This window comes from Vidua chalybeata, chromosome 3, assembly GCF_026979565.1.
Source record: "Vidua chalybeata isolate OUT-0048 chromosome 3, bVidCha1 merged haplotype, whole genome shotgun sequence".
NCBI classification, from domain to species: Eukaryota; Metazoa; Chordata; class Aves; order Passeriformes; family Viduidae; genus Vidua; species Vidua chalybeata.
Window position 1 is genome coordinate 20,321,903 of NC_071532.1, and position 13,349 is coordinate 20,335,251.

Sequence of the window (13,349 nt, forward strand, 5' to 3'; positions counted from 1 at the left end):
TCCCAGAGATGGCTCCAATTTCTTAAATTGATAGCTGAAGCTCTTCTTGAGGGATCAGGTTGAGGAATGGAAAAGGAGCATCATAATGGCTGCAATTTTCATTCTGCACAAACCTGGTTTGGTTTGCACACGGGTATTAGGTTGACGACTGCACTGAAGCAGCTGCCTTGAGAAGGAAAGTGAGGACTGACAGCTCAATTGAGTCCTGGATTTCTCAGCAAACAGCCAGTCCTGCACTTAGGGAAGACTAAGTAGCTCAGGCAAAATGACTGTGAAACAGCAGAGACCTTGATTTACTTCAGGGGAAGTAAAGTATGGACTCCTCACACTGTATTTCATACCTGCAGTCAAGCTGTCTTTAAAAGGAATGAGAGGATATGTGAAGGAGGTGTGGGATGAAAGCAGACGTAGCACTAATATATGAATAGATCTTTTTCTTCAGCTGTAAAGAAATGCAGCAGATTTCAAATCTCAGACAAAAAAAAGAGTCAGCAAATCCCACTATTGTACTAGTTTGAAAGCAAACCAGTGGGAAATCCCAAGTCAGAACTAAAATTTAATAGGAAAATTAAGATGAAGGCAATAATACAGAAACACTGGCTTAAACTAACAGAGTCAAGATACAACCTGACACCCTGTTGGTCAGGGTGGTGGTAGCAGTGGTGGTAGCAGTCCAACTAAATGGTGGCTGCAATCCTGTTGACGTGATAGATGTGGTTCTGTTGAAGCAGTGATCCTGTAGAAGGGACTGGTCTTCCTCTGAAGGTCCAGTAGTGGTTATGTAGCTCTTGTCCTCTGGGAATCCAGTAGGTAAGGCTGCCTGTGGTGTTCCAAATCTCATGTTATATCCAGGTAGGAATGCTTGGTTCCTCCCCCTGGCCAGAGCATTTCACAATGGGCAGATGTAATTTTATGAGTCATGCAGTGAGACTGGATGGCCCATTAGCAGAAGATAGCCCCTGGAGGGAGTTATCAGGGATGAGCCATGGAAGAGGTAAAGACTGCCCCACCTGGTTTTTAACAGCTTATGAAGATGGTGATAGAAGACATACTTTTGGTTTCATCTTACATTGCAACCTAAGACAACGAGCATCTTCAAGCTTCCTTATAGATTCTGATGGTCTACGCAGAGGTAGAGTGGTTGGCAGGTGGAAGGCATTTCCATCTTGGAACTACAAATCCAGAATCTAAGAAGGCTTTAGTGACAAAAATTAATCTCAGAACTGGGATCTCTTTGTTTTGTTTTTGCAGAAGCATGGGGTCAGCACTATGCTGCATGAGACAACACATAGAGTGAAAACCAGGATAATTCTTTGCTCCACCAACTGGCAAACTCAAGCAGAGATTTTCATTGTTGGCTTTTGCTTTCTTTTGTGGCACACGTGATTTCTTTTCCAGTGAAAGTGAAAAATATGGTAGGTGGATCCATCACAATCCTAATGCCAGAAAGTTTGCCAGTTTTAATTGCTCAGGCATTTTAGTAGTGGTCCTCAGGAGTACGCAGGCACAATGATGCAAAGAGGCAGGCAACAGGATGGAGGAAAATAGCACAGGTTCAGACTCCTGAGAAGGTGAGGTGACTTGCCCAAGGCCATCTGGACATTTGTGTCAGAGGCAGAGCCTCAGGACTGGAGCCCTCAGCCCTCAGTCATTTCCGTAACACAAGACTCAAGTTTTTCTTAAGTTAACAACAAGCTAAGCAGGTGTTTTTTCCTTTCTCTGGCCTACAGTTAGTAAGTGACAGATGGGGTCACACCCTTCCTGGTATGGTGTCACAAGATGGGAAAAACACAGAGCCTGCCCAGACACCCTCTGCCCATGCCAGGTCAGCCTCTCAAGCAAGCAACATGATGAGGACAGAGCAAGACTAAAGGCTGTAGGGAAATGTCTCGGATGCAGACTGGGGAATGTGAAAATGGGGCTAATTGAATTGCAGATTGGGTGTGTAGGACATGACAGCTTGGTCTTTGAAGCAGACACAGTGGCCCACTGGCAAGGCTGTCACTGCCGTTCAGGCAGACTGCAGGAGGTCACTGGGTCACACTTTGAAAGAAGGCAAATGCTGCAGGAATTGTTTGCCTGAATATTTAAGACTACAGCTGTACACACAACTGAACACCCAGATATCTGAGTAACCCTTGACTCAAGCAGTCATGCCTACACATTTAAAGATGTCAGCAATTACAGGTGTGTGCAATGGTGGCACAAGGAGAAGAAAGCTAATCAATATTAGCAGAATCAAGACTGGCTAAACAACTATTCTCAATTCCCTTCCACTCCCTTCAGTGTTTCCAAATGCCCATTGTCCAATAGAAAATACTTCAACAGTTGCTAAATCTCTATCTTGGCCAAACTAGTTATTCTAGTTCATCTTTTTATTGGAGGGGCAAGGTGTGTAGCAATGAAACATAATACATTTTGTTAGATCATATTATTCTTCTCTCCCACTTTCCCAAAAGAGTGTGCCTTTACGCTGAATTGTCATTTGCTACTCTCTTCAGATCTCACACACTTGAGAGACTTTCTTGCTGCATGAATCCCTGGGAAACATCACCTCATTCTAGCTGCAGTGGCACTATTGTTACAGTGACAATGTAGCAGCCAGCTGTGGAGGTTGAGGTCACAATCCTTCACTTCTGGAAGCCTGAGAAGGAACTTGCTGATGTGGGAGGTTACACCAGCAGCAGGTCTTGTACCACCACTGGGCACAAAGCTTGGCAGGCAGCATCAACCCATATTCATGCCTGTCCATGTTATACAACACACAGCAGAGTGACCTCAATTTGCCACAAAAAATAGCAATAAAATCCGATAGAGAGATTTCTGAAGAATTTAGAGGGATGATGAGAAGAATGGTATGTTTCTCTGACCCTTTATGACCTTTACAGCTACAGCCCTGCTGTGCAGGTTTTGTCCATTGAAAACTGAGAGGTTGAGCTAATCCGCCACTAACTCACAAAAAAAAAAAAAAAAAAAAAAAAAAAAAAAAAAAAAAAAAAGATTCACCTGGCTTTACATTTCTCTCAGCTTTTCTGGAAAAAAAAATAGCAAAAATGTTTTATTTGTTTGTTTGCTGAAACCATTTGCAGAACATTATTTCCCTGGCTAGAACCATTGTAAAGCATGGTCAAAGGGCTCCTGAGAAAGAAAGGCAGCAGGGCGTGAACTGTGCCACACTGCACAGAGAAACTGAAGACACTCACTGCAGGCAAGGCTCAGGGTACAGAGAGGGACAGCAAAGTTCCAGGAGGAAGCCAGAGAGTGTGAGCCAGGACTGCTGTGACTGCTGCTCTAATGACCAAGGGGACAGGTATGCTGAAGACCAAGAGAGGCAGAAGGAATCTTCTGACGCAGTGGCAGGAGAGATGCTTAAGCTAAGAGGAATGAGTGTGATTAGACTGGAGGAAAGTGAAGGCAAAATTCAATAGGCTCAAGACAATGGAGAACACATGCAGGTCACTACAGGAAACCAGTGCAGCAGTTGAGAAAAAGCTCTTTCTCTTTGGGTACAAATTTCTACCACAGAACAAGCAACAGACTGATGGGGCTTTTAATACAATCTGAGCCTTTCTAGATGTCCTTGCCCCAGTTCACAGAACTTTTCAGATACCAGCAGCCTCCAAATAATTTCTTCTAAATTTCCACTTATAAATGCAGGAAGTTGATAATAGGAAAGGATGACCCCAGTTGTCTGTGGTGGGTTATGGAAAAGGATCGTTCACAAGGCAGGTGTGCTACTACAAGAGAGGCAACAACATCACAAAGTCAAGTGGAAAAAATGGTCAAATACCAAGTGTCTGATGCAGAGGGAGGCTCAATAACAAAAAAGATTAGCAAGTGCAAAGGTGTTATGCACTCAGCAGCTGGATGTCCTGCTTCCATGAGAATTCCCATTAGGGCAGAGCCAAAGTCCTGGGGGTGCTGTATATCATGGTTTTCTGAAACCTGGATACTTCTTGTCTGCACAAACTTGTTGGACTTGTTCTCCTGGTTAGGTATAGTCTATTGTGATCATTTCCATGTTCTGTCCCAGTCAAAGCGCACAAGATAAGAATAAAATAAAGGAAAAAACTAAATTAATTCAAATGCCAAAAAGCCTTATTTAATTTTTTATTTATTTTTGAGTTTCCTTTTTATTCGGCTCTGTGTCAGGAGGAATGTTTTAGAAGGAATATCTTTGTTCCTCTTTATCCAGGCTGGCTTGTCCATCTGCAGAAAGCACCACTGGTAGCTGCAGCTCCCCTCACAGCATTCCAGCTTTAGTTCTGACTCACTGACCGGTAAACAGCTACACAAATTTGTTAATTCTCTTTTCCAAAATCTCTCTGTAGGTCAGGCACTCCATGCAGGAAGTGAGTAGTACATGAAAAAACAAGAAGGTAATGCTTTTTAGGATTCTGGAGGGAACAGGACACCAATAATATTGTTTGTATGTTTAATCCTGCCAAAATCCCTTCTTTTAAAGACAGACATGGCTGGTGTGTGAGGATGGGTGAGGAAGCACCACAGAGTACTTAGATGGAAAATACTTGAGAAAAAAATCAAGGGAAAGAGTAGACTGGAGTGAGGAAGGGAAAAGACATCTTCAAACAGACTTATTCAGTGTGTGGTATAATTAGAGGGAAAATGAGCCAATAGTCCTGGCAGTCTTTCCCACGTTGATCCTTAGTCCAGGAGTTCACTGCTGCAGCACTGTCTCATTCTGCAGACATAGAAAAATACTCTGCATTCGCTAAAGTGTTATTACTGGCTCTGCCTGGGAGGAGATTGCTGAGTGCTCCAGATCTCACAACTTTGGCAGTACTCAGTGCCACGAAGCCCACACCCACAACTTCTTTACAACCCAGTGTCCCAATGCATAAATAGGAATAGCAGCATCTCCCACAGTGGAGTCAGAAAAGTTATCTACTACAAATACATAACAATTATTAAAAAGAACAGAGGACAAAAGAGCTCTTCAAATTCAATATGCTATAGGCAGAAACAGAGTAAACTTTGTTTTCTGAGATCTGAACAACATAACAGAGAAGTCAAAGTACTGGAAAACTACTTGACCATTCATTTATATAGTGTGCAGGGATAGCCCCCAGTGAGCCTTGTCATGTCACCTTGAATTATGAAGGATATGAGCTTAGCTCTGTGGGATCAACAAGCAGAGCAAGAAATTGAAGTCTCAATCATGCTTGCTGAAGGGATAAAAAAGTCCTGCTCACTATTACCTGCTGCTCCTGGAGACAAGGCACAGGAGCAGGAAGGAATAATAGGGCAGAGGAGGAATGCAGGACAGTGAACAGCAATAAGAACTGTGAATCACTGGGACAGTCTCCTCTGAGGCAGGCTGACTCAGGGGACAAATGCTTTCTTGCAGCTCATGGCTGAAGATAGCACAGGTTTCATGACTTACACCCCAATGTATCTGGGCTGCAGTGCCAGCCAGCAGGAGAATATTCACTGCTGGCATAGTGACAGCTTAAGAATGTAAGTAGTGGAAAATATTTTTTCTGTAATGCTAATGAAAAGATCTGTATAAAATGAGCTGGCCAGAATACTTTTAATTTAGCATTTTTATTGAAGAGCAGTGTAACATTTTCTGAAGTAAAAACATTCACATGAAAACATTAGCTATAACTAAGGGTCTCTTTCACAAGGAAGTTCTCTGAGAGGCAGGTGGGACCAACTCATCGGAACAGGAAATAAACTCCAGCAGAAAACGAAAAATACCTTTATAAACTTTTCCAGTTGGAAAATAAATATTCCCACACAGTTTTGGTATGGTGGATAAAGCATTCACAGAGCTTTATTTTCACTCAGAAATAAAGAACTTTACTTTTGAGGTATTGCAGGTTGCCTCAAAACAGCATTTTCCTTCTCCAGCTGCCTTTACACACAAGTCCATATACATCTTAAACCCACTGCCTCATATTCCTAGGACAGGCCGTCGAGTACCAGCAGAGTTCCAGCTTTCAGTGACTACAAAGCCTGTGGGGATAACCAAGCTGTAGTAAATGATATGAATAAGAACCACATGTAGTTATGCGCAAGAATAAAAACTCCCTAAGACAGAAAATATAAGATGGACATATAAGAAACTGAAATTTGGGGTTTAATTTGTGGACAGCTGTTGCTCACAACTGCCAGCTGTTTACAGCAGTAAAACTGAAACCCAAAAAGTATGACAGAGCCACCAGGTCTTGGAAAACCTACTGCAAGTGGGTCTCAAAGCACTGCTTGCTGGAGTCATTGTTTTTCTTAGGAAATCTGGACAATTCAAAACATTGCAGTTTTAATTAAGGGTAAAGATTACTTTGGCATGGAAAACCCTTTCCCTCCCTCATTTTTATCATGAAATTATCTTAAATATCATAGATGTTAGTGTCTACTCCTGAAGCCCTCCTTTGTATGCCTCAGGTCCAACAGGTGTGAATAAAATGACCCCAACTTTTGCCAGTATTGCATTTTAAGAGGCAGGATTTACATATTTTTCTTCTTTTATACACTTCCTCAGGATTTCTGTGACAGATGGGCACTGCAGCATCCAAGGGTTGCAATCATGGCAGTGCCTTTATCAAACTGGTCTCTACTGGGAAACCACCTCCCTTTCACGTGAAAAAGAGCATTGAGCCATGGTAAAGAAGTGCTGCTAGTGGATTGGGAGCTAGATGCTTTGAAGGACTCAGAAGTAATGCCAGCAGCACAATTCTAGTAAGTTAAGATCATGACAAGAAGAAAGGAAGCTGCTCAGTAACTGAAGTCGTGTACTGACTACATTGTCAGGAGTTTTTCCTGCAAATTTTCCTGCAATGTACTTTTCTTCAAAAGGTGCCAATAATCTTTTCTTTGCTACAAGGTGGAGTAGCAAGCATTGCTCAAGTACAATTAGTGCCCAAACCCCTGTCTGGAAAAAAAGGATGGCAATAAATGCAAACACTCAGGTTTGAGAATACTGTCCTTGGTGTCTGCTTAAATACCATTCACAGAAATGCAGCTTCTGAAAGATACCAACAAGCCCCAAAACCTGAAGGAGCACCCTTAGCATGAGGAGGTTGCCCTGTACTTCAGCCACAGCCTCACCAAGGAACCTGTGAGAAGAAGCCTGTGAGAAATGTCCCCAGGAGCTGCCCAGCAGCAGAAGTCCCCACTGTGCTGCTTGGCCCACTGCTTGACCAGCTCTTCTGTTCTCTCTCTCTACAGAGAGAGCGCAAGTTGCAGTCTGATTAACCAAACCTGCTCAAAGCCAGTGTACTATTACTATCTCAACTATTTAGCTTAATTTTTCCTCTTTAATCCTCTTAACTATGTTCACTAATTCAACTTTTAATCATAAGCCTATTTGTGTCGATACTTTTTTTAACCAGCATTCCCTTGCTAATCTATCCAACTTCTCTAAAATACCTTTCTACTCTACTTCAATAGCTCTCTTCATTCCTAATGACTTCTATCTCTTCTGCTTCAGTTCTGCAATATTATCATTATTATTATTAGCTCCAAGAGTCTCTTGCCAGCTCTTTTCTAACAGTGTTTCTGCTGTGAGCGCCTCTGTAGGCTCAGCCCTTCAGCTTGAGAGGCTGTTGGAGACACTTCTACATGGGATCCAATTTTTTGTTCAGCCCAGGAAGCCCATTAAAAACATTATTGCTATCTGAACATATAGTAGAGGGACCAAGGGCAAGGACAGAAGCCCCCCCGAAGAGCACTGACTGCTGCACCGAGATAGGCAGGTGCAAGGGTCACATGGGTGTGCCTGAGGAAGGAGGAGGACACAACCTTGAGCTGATAAGCAGGGTTTGCTTGTTTTCCTTGAAATCAGGGCAAAGAAATGCTAAAGAAGAGTCTGATGGACTATAAGAGGAGGCCCCATTCAGGGAGGTTATCCCATACACAGTCAGGTCCTGCACATGGGGAGTGGCTCAGAGAAGTGCTCCCACACAGGTGAGAAAGCAACAACGCCCATTCATGTGGAGAGGAGTAAAAGAGTGGAGGTACTTCTATGGAGATGTAGTGAGTGAGTGATGAGGGCAGCATAACCAGCACAGCAGAAAGGGATGAACATCAAAAGTGATGCAAAGAGGAGGGAGAATCATGGAAAGTGACCTGTAAAGACTTATAGTTCTCTTCACTCTCTGCAGGAAGCAATACTTGTACATACCCTCAGTAAAGCCAGACAGAAATAGAGCACATTCCTGGAGACATCATTTGAAGGAAAGAATAGAAATTCATTTTTAGAAAACATCTCCAGGACATTATCTGTTACTCAAATAGTACTTTTCATTTAAAGTGAAGTGTGTAATTTTGCTCACATCATAATTAAAAAAAAAAAATTGCTTCAACACCTCCACTATTCTTTTCATTTGCGCTGTTTTATCTGACTAAAAATTAAAAGAAAAAAAGAAATTGAAGGAGGCGACATAACTAGCCACAAGCCCTCAAACAGTATATCTCATTAGATCACAAGACTCCCCATGAGTGAATGAGCTCTCTGCACTTAATTCAGGAGCCTCAAGAGTCTCTGGAAGTCTAAGCCAAGATTCCAGCCTCTGGAGGCCACCATGCCCCTGTTGCCATCTGTGGAAAGAGCCTAGCCTGCTGCCACAGGGACAGTGTGTCCTCAAGCTGAAGTTCCTGATATCCACCACTTTGCCACACCCACATTCCCAGAGCAGCCCTTTCTGATCCTCAGAGCTGTAACCTCAACACCAGCAGTAATGTCAGAGGTTGCCCCCTATCCATAATGTTCAGCTCATGCAAGCTGTTTGAAAACCACCCCTGGATCCCAGTCCCATGGCCCACGTTACTGTCTAAGACTGAGACTCCTCTGTGGTGCAGCAGTAGGATACCATGTGCAGCTGTGGTGCCTAAAAGCTTTGGGAGGTGCACACCTCCAGCAGCACATCTGGCAGCTGCCTTCAAGCCAGGCTGCTGGAGGAAGCTGGCACAGCAGCTTCTGTTTCAGAAACACTGCAGGATTGCTGTTGCTAGAAAATGTCAGGGATATCAAAAGGTAATCATGCAGAATTTCCCTGAGGAGATTGTCAGTGCTGAGACTTTTATCCAAATCAGGATTTTTTTTTTTTTAAGTAAAATTAAATTGGCCAGTTGGTTTTAGTAATTATTGCAAAATTCTGCTTAAACTGTTTTACCAACAGAGGTAAAAATATTTCTCAGGAAAATAATACACTGGCATGTGAGGAGGTGCAAGCGAAAAAAATAAGTAGTCTATTACTAATGGAGTCTATACCAAGCCACTTCCCCAGTGTATCATTACTGACTGGGGTCCACTGTTGGCACAGAGGTATTTCAGATGAAATACAAATTCTGAGGTTTTCTTATCTGTGTATCATCACTAAGGGACCTTTGGCACATTTCCATGAAAAGAATATTATCTACATCAGCTCTCCACACAGGCAGTTGTGCTGTGCCGAGCTCTGCTCCCCCGCCAGTTCACTGGGTAGTCTGTTCCCCTTTGCTTGGACAATTGAGCAGCATTTGCTAGTCAATTGCTGCTCAATTACTCAGTTTGTGATGATCTGTGATTAGGCTTAATTGTGCAGCACCTGCAGGACAGGCTGATAGGAAGGACTCCGTGTGCAGGATTCACAGCTACTGCACATAGCCAAAGATGTGCCTGGTGGGATCCCTGGGTACACGATCCCTAGGTGAAATTCAGAGAGTGAAAGAAGGTGCTGAAATAGGAGATATGTATTATTTCCTGAATGGGATTTGTTGTGTGTATTTGTATAGCTAACAAGATCAGAGCCTGTTTTGTTTGCTGAATTGATCCTTCATATTTTCCCAGTACGATTTAGGTTATCATTTGTTTCACTTATGCACCACAAACACTCATAAATATTAGGTGTGGATAAGCTCTAAGCCTCCAGACCAATTGCATGTGATATTTACTTTCAAACAGAAATTACATACAGGAGCAAGAAAACCGTACAGCTTTTCTTTTAATTGATCAGATAGAAGAAAACATAGTTAAGTCATAAGTCCTGGCACTGAATCCCCATCATCCCTGCACCAACTGTGCTGATTTGCACACCTACTAGGGAACAACAAGAGCTATGAGTAAAGTCCCATACCCTTTTTGAGACCAGATTGCTATTGGTTCTTAGCACAATGGCATTAACCTACCCAGCCAGAAGGATCCCTTTCTTCCCATCCCCATAGCCCAAAAGAGTCCCCAGAACAGTATGCTTTTTCCCAAAGGAGCACAGAGCAGTGAGGCAGGAACCCCATCTCACTTTCTCTCCCAAAGTGTCACATTATTAAATTCAGGCTGTATGATGCCATTGCTCCAGGTTGGTTTTCAACTAGGCTCCAGTTTTTTGTCAGCTTACTGGTTGCTGTGGAATTGATTGAATCTGTCAAGGTTTTCTTGAGATGGGAGGGCAGGAGTTACTGGACAAGTACAGATCAATTTTCACATGCTTATCCACTCTCAGAGGAGAAATGAGAAATGTCGATTGCTTGTGCGTGTATCTCAAAAGAGAGTCGTGGAGGGACAGCACCCCCAGTGCATCCTAGAGGCAGTAACTGCAGACAGGTCAGGCCCCGTGTGCATGTGCAAACCAGTCCTCACACGGGCAGTAAGCCTGATACAGGAGTCCTAAGGTATCCTAAGTACAGAGCACCTTTTTTTTGCACCTCAGTCTGTGGTCCAAGGTTTCATTAAAGCTTCTCCAAAAATAAAGTTTCTATGCAACTGACTGCGTCAGCTACTCGCAGATAGGTGGTGTTAAGCAATAAAACTTTTATAAAATCAGGCTCTGCAAAGCCCAGAAGTTTGAGGCTTACGGTTCTCCGCACCTCAGTGGGTATCACACCGCCCTGTGAGGAGATGGCTTTGATGCATACCCCTTCTCTGTGGCTGCTTGAACCTCCCCCTTACTTCCGTAGGCAGCACCAATGCTTCCAATGGTAGGTAAGGTGGGCAGCCAAGTCTCCAAGGAGGCACATCCCTCTCTCTGGCAAAGAGACCCCCAGCCCTTGCAAAGGTTTGTTTTGTGGTTCCTCTTCATTTCTCCACTTCTCAGGCAGTGGTTAATGGAAACTACAACAAAAAAATGATCTGCTTCATTGCTTTTCAATTAGATAAGAACTCCCATTAGTGATGCAATTAAGGTGCTGTTTTCAAGACTGTTGTTTAACAGCTTCCTTGACATTTCACAGAACTCATTTGTTTTGCTTTGTATTTTTTTCCTTTTCACAAAAACAGATGCAAAAAATGATTCATTTGCAGAAATGCAGACAAAGCAGAAAGACTCAAAAGAGTAGGAGCACAGTGAGGCGGGTATGCTGCAAGATTGAAGAAGGAAGAAAGAAAATAAAAAAGAAATGCTTATTCTGTACTGCAGAGTCGCTCCTAGGCAGGAAGAATAAGGCAGAGAAAAGAAAAAGACCGAAGTTCCCCCATGATCCTACAGGGCTGTTTGTTGCTGGAAAACAGCACATATGCAGAATAGGCAAAATACAATAACAGAATAGGTCAGGAATTTTGCTCAAGAAAACTATTTTCACGCATTTCTTAACTAGAATAGAAAATTAAGCAGCTTTAAAATGTGTCAAAAATATATCCTATTTTCCTCTAAATAGGAAAATACTGTCAACAACCACAATCTAAATTCAAGAGACCCTTTCTGAAAAAATAAAACAGTGGTCTTTACAGTTGAATAAACATTTTTTAACCATGAAATACCAAATTCTATGAAGAACATATAGAAACTAAATTGAATCCAAGGCTTAAAAAATGTGATGTCTCAAAAGACACTTACAAATCACTTTCCACTGAGCTGCAGAGGTTGGACAGGAGGGCAGGACCTATCTGAGATGCAGTGCCAAAAAGAAGGCAAAAAACAAGCACATAATTCTATAATGTACAGCACTTGTGGCAACAAGTATCACAAAGTGTGCCCTTTTCTTCTCACGTCTACCCATACATGCTAATTGTTTATGTTGTCCTTGCCCCCCTGTCTTTCAGATTGTCATCATCTTCTGTTTTTCTTCTTTATGCAGATGTTTGAAAAGTGTTTATTCCTATCATTCAAAATGAATTATTTTGCATAATCTCTAGCTGACAGCTGATATTTGCATCTATGTGGTGAAAAAACCCAAAGAGCCAGGGTTCAGCATCTGCTGCCTTTGAACTTCTCTGCCATTATAGCTTCATCAGGCCAATAGTAGCAAACACAAAAATCTTATTTTGAAAACATTTTGTGAGTCTGAGAGCAGGGTTGCCAGAACAGTTAGTGCATAAAACACACAGCCACAGAGACATGAATATGTTAAAAGGACAAAGAAATCTCTATCCACTTCCTAACCCACTACCTAGAAGCTACTAGAAAACATTTATTTTTGTGCAAGGAAAAGTATTCCCCTCTTGTTTTTTGTCACCCATTCCCTGCTGCTTCTCTGCACAGGACTCCTTCTCCCAAAAGTGCTAATATTTTCTGCCTTCAAAATCCTTCCTAAAATTATTCACACTTTTGCAAAGCCTGAATGGGCTCAAATCCATCTCCAGTATGTCACGGGGGACTGAGATCTCCACTGGCATCTCAGTGCAGCTTAGACTTATCTCTAGCTCTGAAAAATATTTCAGTGCAGAACAGTCATCAAATTTTAGCTAAACTGTGTGTTGCAAACCCAATGAGAAGCCCAAGGAAGCAAACAGACTGGTGTAAAAACCTGCATGCTCTGTTCACTGTCTTGTTCATTAGCCATCACTGTAATATCCACATCCAGACTGTTCTTCAGAGCTACTGATTTTCAGTCCCTGAGTGATTTATAACAGACCTGCATTTTCTCCTCTCTCATCCTTCTCCTAATAATGCAACATTGTGATACCATTATTTTGCTTGCCAGAAAGAGCTAGTCACAGAATAGGGTACCAGTTAAAATTCTCTGGCGATGGGAGTAGGTGAGGAGCTGAGCTGCTGCAAGTATCCTTCTGTTATATATTTGTGCAGTTCTTGACTGGCAACATTAGCAGAAAAGCAATCCTGCTCAAGTCATCATCCCTGAATCCTCCCTGTAGGGTTCTCAAAAAATCAAAAAAACAAAGCACCCTCCAGGAAAACAGGGCTCTTCTTTGTAAATGTGTTTTCCTCTCATGGAGGGGTTGACAAAATGCAAGGATGATGAAAATTGCCAGGTGTTTGGATCTGTATCCTGCTCCTACAGCTTATCCCAACTCCTTCCCACCAACCCTTGGAGCTTTCCTCCTCCTTTGTGCTTACACGCAAATCCTTAGCCAAAGTCAGCATAATGTTCCTCGTCTATCCCAGGAGAGGCTGAGGGGAGCTGTGGGAGAAGTGACTGGGAGCATTCCCAAGTTGTTGTTCTTTTATACCTGT

At 42.6% G+C, this 13,349-nt stretch overlaps 1 long non-coding RNA gene across 2 annotated transcripts; it reads left to right on the forward strand.

Annotated features, from left to right (window-relative positions):
• The first annotated feature begins 2,378 nt into the window (after positions 1 to 2,378).
• LOC128785995 (uncharacterized) lies at positions 2,379 to 6,914 on the forward strand. 2 transcript variants are annotated; one of them, XR_008430135.1, is made up of 5 exons: positions 2,379 to 2,855; positions 4,332 to 4,379; positions 5,369 to 5,478; positions 6,506 to 6,702; positions 6,848 to 6,914. It is a non-coding gene; the product is annotated as an uncharacterized LOC128785995 (long non-coding RNA). The 2 variants fall into 2 exon arrangements; XR_008430134.1 differs by having other exon boundaries at positions 6,506 to 6,900.
• Positions 6,915 to 13,349: the final 6,435 nt, after the last annotated feature.